The sequence below is a fragment of the Rhamphochromis longiceps genome, linkage group LG9 (genome assembly GCF_057381845.1).
Source record: "Rhamphochromis longiceps isolate RC_006_pf linkage group LG9, R_longiceps_female_GT1.1, whole genome shotgun sequence".
NCBI classification, from domain to species: Eukaryota; Metazoa; Chordata; class Actinopteri; order Cichliformes; family Cichlidae; genus Rhamphochromis; species Rhamphochromis longiceps.
The window spans coordinates 31,741,321-31,752,124 of record NC_140565.1 but is presented as its reverse complement, the minus strand read 5'-3'; the positions used below and the strand labels follow the sequence as shown (position 1 = coordinate 31,752,124).

General features: G+C 38.1%; 1 long non-coding RNA gene and 1 pseudogene across 1 annotated transcript; one reads left to right on the top strand and one right to left on the bottom strand.

Moving 5' to 3' along the window:
• Positions 1-1,974: 1,974 nt before the first annotated feature.
• On the bottom strand, positions 1,975-9,228 carry LOC146662592 (uncharacterized). The gene is made up of 3 exons (XR_014913162.1): positions 9,110-9,228; positions 2,391-2,480; positions 1,975-2,303 (listed from the first exon to the last, which is right to left on the bottom strand). It is a non-coding gene; the product is annotated as an uncharacterized LOC146662592 (long non-coding RNA).
• Positions 4,675-6,071, top strand: LOC146662593 (uncharacterized; annotated as a pseudogene).
• Positions 9,229-10,804: the final 1,576 nt, after the last annotated feature.

The following is a 10,804-nucleotide window of genomic DNA, read 5'->3' as shown; positions in this document are numbered from 1 at the left end:
TGCCTGAGGCCATGTTGGAACTTCCCAACATACCTGATACATTACCTGTATTAGCTACATTTACATTGTTTTTATCTTTTTGTGCTGTTAAAATTATTTTCTATTTTTATTTAAAGCAGTTAGGAAGATTTTCTATCGTAAAGAAAAAGTAGCTAAAATGTACTTTAATTAAAAAACTGTGTCTGTATAAGCTGCTATTCAGTTAAACCTTGATAATAATTCAGTATATGTTTTAACAATTAAAGAAATAAAAAAATATATACTTCTGCATAACAAAAGTATCCACCAGAGACACCAGAGCATTTTAACACACATGGTTGTGTTTGACGTTCTTCTAAATTGCAGTCCAGAGTTTGTCAGGTGGGTTTATTTTTCTTAGTTTTTGTTTTGTTTGTTTTTTTGGATAATCTGTTCTCAGAGTTTACCTGAAAGATATTCTCCATTAAAATGTTTCCTCTAGAGTCACTGCTCGGTTTCACACAAGCAGGGATGTTTATCTTTGAGAGAACTGGCTAAGACTTCGTCACTGTGATGGTCTGAAACTGTCAGGCATAATCAGGCATACACAGATTCATTATTGTTTTCCACAGCAGTCCTCTTTTCAGTACAGTAATGTTACGATTCCCTCCATGCAACGTGTTTATGGGTAATCTGTGAATTGTTACAAAAATTGGACAAAACACAAATATAAGATTTTTTTTCAGAGCTTTGTCTTCTTTTAACTTTTTCTTATAACATACTAGACTCATGTGTTTTTGCTCTTAGCTTATCCAGTGATGTGACAAGTCAGTTTTGTAGCTTGATTTTCCCACAAGTACTTGATCGTCTTTTTCTCCACCTCATGTCTCCCTCTGTGTTCTTATTGGAAGAGCCTGTCGGAGCAAATCCCTAGAGATTGTTCAAAAAACAACTCACACTCTGAAGGAATGCTTCACCCCACTCCTACTCACTGGTGCAGCCCAGCACTGAGGTGCTGACCTCTGTCCCACATCTCAGCAGTTTTGCGATGAACACTGGAAGTTCCTCACTATTCTTTTCATCTGCTTTTGAGTTCACTAGCCCTCCAGCGAAAATGACACTTTCATTACTGTATGATCTGAAAAATGTTTTATATTCATGAGACATTATGAGCACATGTCTAAAATGAATACAGAGCTCAGCAGTGTAGGCAGATTTTCTATAGTACAGTATTACTGTTGGATTTGTATTGTTGATTATCATTTATGCTTAGAAATATCTACTTATCTATGCTTAGAGTTTTATAATTAGTTGTAGATTGATAGAGGTTTGATCCTTAGTAGTCTGCAGAGACGTTGTATGCATTCCAGAGTGTTCTGGCATTCACACCCACATTCTGGGAGCATGGGAGAGGGCATACCTTCTCTTATTGTTTTATGGTAGGATAAACGTGTCTATGTCTGTTTTAGGCTAAGTGCCTTTTGTTTAGATGAACTGTCTAAAATGAATACAGAACTCAGCAGTGTAGGCAGATTGTCTATAGTACAGTATTACTACTGCTGCTAAATCACATTTAAATCACAAACACACAAATTTAGGAATTCAAACTATTCAGAATCGTGAACATGTGAAAATCCGCCTCTTTTTCTTGTTTGAAACATTTAAAATTTTGGAATTGGTGGAATTTGGTAACTTGTTTTTAAATCAATAACAATGACAAAAGAAAACAGAAGAGATAACAGAAAAATAAAAGTTAAAGTTTGGAGTAAAATAGTAAATTATTTCATTTCTCAATATCCCGGTTGAATGTTTTAGGTCAGTTTGCTGTCTTTGCGAAAATAATGATACAAAAGTTTTGAAAAAACTTAAGGTTGCAATGCCTCACTATGAACATTTCGGACAATGAAAAACCCATAATAATTATATCTTTCATTTTGTCTTTATGCCTTAAAGACACAATGCTTTGATCAAAGCTGCTTAATTTTCCAAATTAATAATGCTTTTGCTACGTATACTTTGTGTTGGTTTTATTGACTGTGCCTTCAAATCTAAAGAGAAAGAGGCTTTCTGTTTTTTCATGTCATGGATGTTGTTGAACGCTGCTTCAGTCTGACACACTATTAAATCATTGTGACTAGACAGCCGTTTAATTAGAGTCATTATAGACATCTGATTGTATCTTCATGACCATAACACTGTTTTCAAACAACTGATTTTTTACAGAGTAGTTCAAACAGATTTTCTCATGTAAGATAAGATAAAAGATGAGATAAAACTTTATTAATCCCTCGGGTGGGTTCCTCTGGGAAATTCGGTATGCGTTTCGCTGTCTTTACGTTGTTGCTCTGAGGAATTGAATCCAGAAGATATGATCATCAGTAGAGATAACATAAACAAAATGAACTGCAAAGTGAAGGGAGAACGTCATTTACCTCTTCTGCTTTTATACAGGATGAAGCCTACTGCTTCTTCTGTAACCACAATAGGTCTAATCACCCCTCCTAAAATAGCTCCGGAATATCCTGAAACACAAAGAAACAGAGTCAGTTTTAATGTCTTTTGGCTCAAACCTCATCACAACTCTGAACTGGATCTTTTTTTTTTTGTCAAAATGATTATATAATTTCTTGATTTATAAAGCTTTTATATAATTTGCTTTATGGCTTTATTGGAAGAGGTTTGACGTCAAACACATAAACAAACTTAAAATGGAGATGGAAGACCAAGTAAAATGAATTTTGAAAGATGTCAATGGTTACTTGCTGAACTATGAAATCAAGCAGGTTTTCTGTTGCATACTGTGGAGTAAACGTCATATAATATTGGCTTCTGCCTACATAATTAAACAGGTACGGAGGTTCAGACTCAAGCTGCCTCTCCTTTACTTGTCTTTAAGATGGCACACAGACCAAATCCAGCACTTTTCAGTCTTTTATTCTTTCCTGTTTGTCACTTTTGCTTCTTAATAACCTGGCATTAAACAGCTGCACTTAACCTGAAAGCTAACATGTTAGCTAACATTAAATGGCACCACATTGATGCTGAAATCAGACAATTAAGAAAGCATGTGATTGAGTGTAACAAGAGGTGCTTATATTTTAGAAATGTTTACTAGATAATATGTACTAGGAAAAAATGGGAAAAATATGTATTCTTTTGGTTTAATTCAATGTTTAGCATTACAGCAGCTTTCATATTAAGATAGTAATCAGTTCCATTGTCTTTTTTGACTCAATGACAGTAGTTAAAACAACCTTAAACAAAATAAACTAATTAATTTGATTTATTAAATGGGTAGTTACTTTTCACTAACTTCACATGTGTAAATTCCCTCCTGAAAACTTCTGCTTCCATTTCTCTGAGATTGTGTAGTTGGTCAGAGTCCTATTCAGGATGACCTGATTATGGTTGAATCTCTACATGAGTTGAATGTTTGAGGGACTGCATGAGATTGTGTTGTCATACTCATGCACATTTTCAGAAGCTGAAATATTACTCCAAAAACACAAAATTTCCAGCAGGTGATCTAGCAGATTTTTAGTGTCTTTTCTGTCTCTCTCTCTTCCCCTCTGTTTTTCTTTCCCTCTCCTTTTGTTGAGCCTCTTCCTGGCTTCTCTTTTCTTTGTCTTTCTCTGTCCTCTCCCGCAGTCCTGTCTGTTTCGACTGTAATAACTCATTACAAGTAAAATAAATAAATAATAAAGATTGAAAAAACTATGACAATCAAGTTGCCCAGTATGGCAAAAGCCATAATGATCCATTTGGGAAGATAAATCTGTTGGGCAGTTTTCTTGGCCTTCAGACAATAATTCTTGTTGGAGCTATTTGTTCTTATTTTTTTTTATTATTTTGAAATTAGTTAAAGTTTGTTGTTAGTTTACTTATATTTGGGGTTTATTTACAAGTTTATTTGTAGGTTAATATTTGTTTCAATGTTTTGTTTGTTTGATGTTACCTTGTTAAATTAGTCAGTAAGAGCTGTAGGGCCATTTTGTTTCTATAAATAAAGAGACTGGTATAGGACCAGCATGCACTGCGGTGGGCCTATGGTTTTTTACCAGAGCAGGAGAAGTAGCAGGAAGTAACAAAAATGGATCTTGTTATTGCCAAACTGGATAAAATAAACCATAAAAAAGCAACTTTCAAGTCTGGACAGTGGACTTCTTTTGCCTGCGTACGAAATATTATCTCAGTGCAGCAGGGGCTTGTGGACTTTTAATTGTGGGATGTTCGGTTTGTCAAACAAAAGGAATTGCCACTAGAAAAAGTAAAAAACCTGCCCGTGGACAAAGGAATAATCCTTCATTAATGGATATGTTGGATATATGGCTTTCAAGGATCACCGTCGAACTCGAATAAAAGTTACTGGATCGTCTCTGAGTAATCCAGACGGATTTGATGTTGAAGCCTGGATCAACATGTCACTCGTTCATCAAAGCTGGTGAGTGATGATATTGTTTAAGCCTTAAAGGAAAACGGTGAAGCTATTGGAGTTTAAAGACATTATTTCACTACAAAGACTGATGAACTGAGTTTTGACGTACTAAATTGGTGCATAATTGGATCGCTAATTGAAACATGCCAACGCCCTCTGTGGAAATTGTTGTTCACTGCAATCAGCAGGTAAATGGATGTCGTGTTTGCGCTTTATGCTATGGATTCTCAGTGTGCTGTGCATCTTTATAATGTTTGAAATAATCCAAGAGGACAATAAAAATGTCGGATATTAAGAGTAAACAAGAGGATGACACTGAGATGCAAGCAGAGAAAAGAAGCATCAAATTTACGCCAAAAGGTTTGGATTTGTATATAAAGACATGCCAAGAAAAGTGGAGTTCAATGTGTAAGCAAGCATCTAAGTACATGGGGAAAATTTCCGCTTTAATGACCTCACATGAGAACGTTAAGGAAGTGTCTTCTGAATTTGGGAAGTTTATTAAATGCTATCAAGATGCAAACACTTTGCAAGAATCCTTTTTAAGTTCGCCACTGCCAGAAGATGAAGTGACAAGGCAAAGCACACATTTTCAGTCTAAGGTGACAGCATTCTCTGTTTTTATGGACAAAGTAAAGGTTTGGTTGCAGGAAGCAGGCGAGCCGTATACTGAACAAAGCAATACTGCTCTTAATGATCAAGCTGTTGAAAGTTTGGATGAAATAAATCCTGAAGACAGTGTCTCTAATATCTCAAGTGTAAAGCCACCTTCGAAAACATTGTCACAGCAAAGTCAAATTTCATCAACATCTTCCGCACGCATTAAAGCTGCGGCTGACAAGGCAGCGCTCATGGAGCGACTCGCTGCATTAAAGAAAAACATTCTATCGAAGCGCAAGAGGAAAAACTGAGAAAAGAAAAGGAGAAATTATCCTTGGAAACAGAGTTGTCAGCAACTAAGGCAAAGCTTCGTGTCTTAAAAATAAACTCAGTTTGTAGCTCTGAGCGTTCTGATGGAATGAACTCTTATTTTGAAAGAGGGCACGTACAAGAAGCGCCTTGTGCTGATACATTTGTTCCGGCAGAAAGAGATTACTCTGGTATAAATTCTGCATCTGAATCACCAGTAATCATACCTAGACAAAGTCGAAACCAACATCAGGTGGATGAGATGATGGTAAAAGTTGATGCTTCAGCTCAAGTGACGCAGCAAACACAGCCTCAGTCTCCTACTTTGACTGAGAATTGCACGAAGGAGATTGTCAATATTATGCAAAAACAAAATGACATCACTACTTTGCTTGTAAAACAAAACACATCTTCTGTCCTCCCAGCCAGAAACATCCCTGTTTGATGGAGACCCTTTATAGTATACAGATCATTTATGAATGCCTTTGAAAATGGAGTGGAAGCTAAAACTGATAACTGGAGCGACTGTTTGCATATTTTAGAGCAATTCACTAGGGGGCAGCCTAAAGACTTGGTGCATAGTTGTCAGCATTTACCTCCTGAGCAGGGCTATTCCACAGCCAAATATCTTATGAAGAACATTTTGGGAACGAAAATAAAATTGCCTCTGCATATATGGAGAGGATTGTGAGTTGGGCACCTATTAAAAGTGAGGATGTGAAAGGTCTTCAGTCATTCTCTCTTTTTCTTAAAGGATGTTCGAATCTAACACAGCAAGTTGTTTATATGAAGGAGTTGGATTTGCCCTCAAATATGAGAATGGTTGTTATGAAGCTTCCATACAAATTGAGGGAAAAATGGAGAGTTGTTGCCTATGAACTGCAGGAACAAAATGGTCACAGAGCAGTGTTCACTGATCTGGTTGCCTTCATAATAAAACAGGTGAAAGTAGCATCAGATCCAGTGTTTGGCAACATCCAAGACTCACAATCTGGAAGCAGCTTTAAAGTTTCAAGTTCCACCAAGCAAAGAAAAAAGGGAAGTAGTTTTGCCACTAATGTCAGTACAGTGCCAGGAGTCAAAACTCAATCAACTGTTCACAAATTCCACTGTTCTGCATAGTTGTTTGTTTTGTTCACACAGCAATCATTTACTAGAGAATTGTAAGCAGTTTAAAGCTAAAATGCATTGGGATAGGTTGACTTTTATCAAGGAAAGGGGAATTTGTTTTGGTTGTTTAAAAGTTGGTCACACAAGCAAAGACTGTAGGAGTCATTCGGATTGCAAAGTGTGTCACCAAAAGCACCCAGGGGTTCTTCAAATAGAGCGAAAAGATCCAGGAGTACCCTCAGAACAAACTCAACATATGACAAGCTCTGATGTCCACTTTTCAACTGCAACCACTCAGACATGTGGGCATATTGGGGCTGGTCATGAAGTTAATGTAGTTTTTCCTATAGTTCCAGTTGAAGTTAAGAGCCAAAAGAGCAATAAAATTGTGCAAACCTATGCGTTTTTGGATCCTGGAAGTTCAGGTACATTCTGTACAGAAACCCTGGCAAAAAGACTGAATCTTAAAGGTAAAAAGACCAATATCCTTTTGAGAACAATGAGTCAAAATAGGATTGTTAGTGCACAAGTTCTGTCTGGTTTGGAAGCAAATGATTTCATGGCGTTGCCAGATGTTTTGACTCAAAAGACCATGTCAATTTCTACAGTCAATATTCCCCAGCAAGGCGACATCGATCAGTGGCCTCATCTTAAACCTGTTAAACTTCACAACATTGATGCAGAGGTGGAGCTACTGATAGGCACTGATGCTTCCAATGTTTTAGAGCCATGGAAGGTGATAAACAGTGTGGAGGGTGGACCTTATGCTGCAAAAACAAAAGTTGGCTGGGTCATAAATGGTCCCCTGCGCACTGGAAGTAACAGTGGAAATAAAAACAACTGCACTGCTGTAACAGCCAATAGGATTTCTGTTGAGCGTCTTGAAGAAATGTTGATTAAACAGTACAATCGTGATTTTAATGAAAGATCCTCAGAGGAGCAGACTGAAATGTCCAGAGAGGATATGTGTTTCATGGATATTGTTAGTAGTTCAATAAAACTTATTGGAAATCATTATCACATTGATTTGCCTTTCAGGAGAGAAGGTCCCAGCTTGCCAAATAACCTCTGTGTCGCGGAGCAGCGTCTCCAGAGTCTCAGACGGAGATTTGAAAAGGATGCTCATTATAAGGATGAATACACTGAATGTGTAAACAACATGCTTGAACAAGGATATGCCAAGCTTGTGTCTGCAGATGAGTTGCACAAAGATGATGGAAAGCAGATCAACTTCCAGTTGAGAGAGCACTGGGTTTACAGTGGTGCATAGAAACAGACAAGTTCCAGTTCAGAACCTCCCTGCAGGACCGTCCAACAACCAGAAGGGGCATTTTGTCTGTGGTCAGCTCACTGTATGATCCTTTGGGAATCTTGTCTCCCTTCAGTATGCCAGCTAAACTGTTGCTACAAGAGCTTTGCCAAGATAATTTGAAGTGGGGTGAAGTTATTCCCCACTCTCTTTCCCAGCGGTGGCGTGATTGGCTGGAGGATCTCCAGCTGATTTCAAAGTTCAAAGTGGAATGTTGCATTAAACCAAGTTGCTTTGGAAGACCAAATAAGGCACAACTTCATAATTTTTCTGATGCAAGTCAAGATGGTTATGGAACAGTGTCATATTTAAAGTTGGAAAAGAATAACATCACGCATGTTGCTTTTATCCTGGGAAAGGCTAGAGTTGCTCCTCTCAAGCAAACTACAATTCCCAGGCTGGAATTGACGGCTGCAGTTCTTGCAGTTCGAGTGAATATGCTGAGTGAACGACTCAGAGGGATTGGTGTTTCCTCCAGATTAAACAAGAGATCTTGTGCTTTTTAGGCAGGAGTGTATAGCACTACACTATTTTTTTTGTTTTTTGTTTTCAAATTGATTACATTGTAATGTGAAAAAGTTACTTGTGACAATGTTCCTCCATGATGGAGTCCAAAGAAAGCAATCTGCAATTTATTTGTCTGTTAAGATTGTGTGTAATGTACAGTCACATTGCATCTATTACACATATGCTACAGGGTATTGGCAAACCGTGCCTTTTATGCACAGTAGTGCCTACTAGGTAGGAACTAACATCCAGGTGTATATAAATTCTCAATTCTAACCCTGCCTCGTTCTGGGCTGCATGATGAGGTTTGTATAGGCATCTGGACTTTTACAATATCTACAGCCTTCTTAGTCTCTTAAAGTAATCAAAATTAGGCTATTGTGTGTTACTTTGAATTACAATTGCCAGAAGATATACAGACTAAGGCATTGTGTTAAACATGGTGAAGTAAGAAAGAAAGATCCCATCCTCACTAAGGTGTTATTTCTTATAGTATCATTGCTACTTCAATGATTAAAAAAAAAAGGTACATAAACTCTCCCATGCTAGAAGTCAGGAAAAGAGATAAAGAGATCAAGCCAACTGACTATTATTATAACTGCGCAGGACTCTCAAGATGCCTCTAGTAGAGGACCCGAGCTTGAAGGATAAAGACCACCATATGACACAGTAACTTTAATAGATATTCAAGCAACAGGCTTTTATTTCTGGGGTAATAACTGCTTGAGTTACTGCTGCTGTGCCCGTGTATGGATGCAGCAGCTCCTTCCCTTTAGAGGCAACATATTGCTGCACAGATTTAGAAAACAAGAACACTGACCAAAACGTGTAACAGAGTCATTTTTCTCATCATGGTAACAGCAGAAAAATGTTTTACTCACCTCGTAGGTATTAAAAGAACTATAACAATCACCACATACAAGGCAGCAATGATGATATGCATCACTGGACTGCAAGGAAGGAAACACAGTTCATTTTGAGCATTCTGGGTAAGTCTTCAGACATCAAAGTCCCATAGTTCCTGCAGTCAAAGGCATTTCGTTTTGTGCACAAAGTCATGTTGGAACACGAAGACTTGGAGATAAGATCATGAAGGATCTTCCCCGCCCATCTTGTAGTTTTATTAAATTTTCTTTTTAGCAGAAGAAAAGGTTGAATGGATACACATATCATAACATGTGCCATCTAAAGACACTTTAGACTCAAATCTTCCAGATTTTGCAACTTTACTCCACAGGCAATTAATGCCTTTAACATTTAACACATCACTTCAAAGACAGCATTTCAACAAAATCTGTATCCCATTACTGTAACTTATATATATTTCACTTTTCACCTTTCAAATTCTTTCAGATGTATAACAGTAAATAAGATAAGATAAGATAAGATAGAACTTTATTAATCCCTCGGGTGGGTTCCTCTGGGAAATTCGACTTCCAAAAAGCACAGCAACGACAGAAGTTACAGTTACAGAATTGTTATATATATATATATATATATATATATATATATATATATATATATATATATATATATATATATATATACACACACACACACATATATATAAATACAGAGACAAATATAAATAAAATATACAAAGGGGATAAATAGAATAAATAGGAATAAAAAATAAAAATACAAGTGAATTGCACATTTCAAGTATTGAGTCTATTGCACTGTTGACTATTTACAAAAGTATTGCACAAGGTATTGTACAGTGAGGTGAAGAGGCACTACAGCTTAGTTGTTCCCCCCTCCTTTGTCCTCCTGTTTCCCCTCCCTCTCCCCTCCAGGGAGGAGTTAAACAGTCTGATGGCGTGTGGGACAAAGGAGTTTTTAAGTCTGTTAGTTCTTGTCTTGGGGAGAAGCAACCTGTCACTGAACAGACTCTTCTGATTGTTTATGGCCGTGTGCAGAGGATGCCCAGCATTGTTCATAATGTCCAGCAGTTTCTTTAGTGTCCTTTTCTCTGCCACTGTCACCAGAGTGTCCAGCTTCATGCCGACCACAGAGCTAGCCCTCCTGATCAGTTTCTCCAGCCTGGATGAGTCCCTCTTTGCTGTGCTGCTCCCCCAGCACACCACAGCATAGAAAAGTACTCCAGCAACCACCGACTGGTAAAACATCCTCAGGAGCTTCCTGCAGATGTTAAAAGACCTCAGCCTCCTGAGGAAGTACAGTCGGCTTTGGGCTTTTTTATACAGGTGCTCTGTGTTGCATGACCAGTCCAGTTTATTGTCCACCCACAGCCCGAGGTACTTGTACTTGTTGACCACCTCCACCTCCTCCCCCTCTATCTGAACCGGCAGTGGACCTGCTCTGGACCTCCCGAAGTCCACAACCAGTTCCTTAGTCTTTGAGGTGTTGAGTTGCAGGTGGTTTGTGTGACTCCATGCGACAAAGTTCCTCACCAGACTTCTGTACTCCTCTTCCTGATCATCCCAGATACACCCCATGATGGCCGTGTCATCTGCAAACTTCTGAATATGGCATAATTCAGAGTTGTAGCAGAAGTCAGAGGTGTACAGGGTGAAGAGAAGAGGGGACAGCACAGTTCCCTGTGGTGCTCCTGT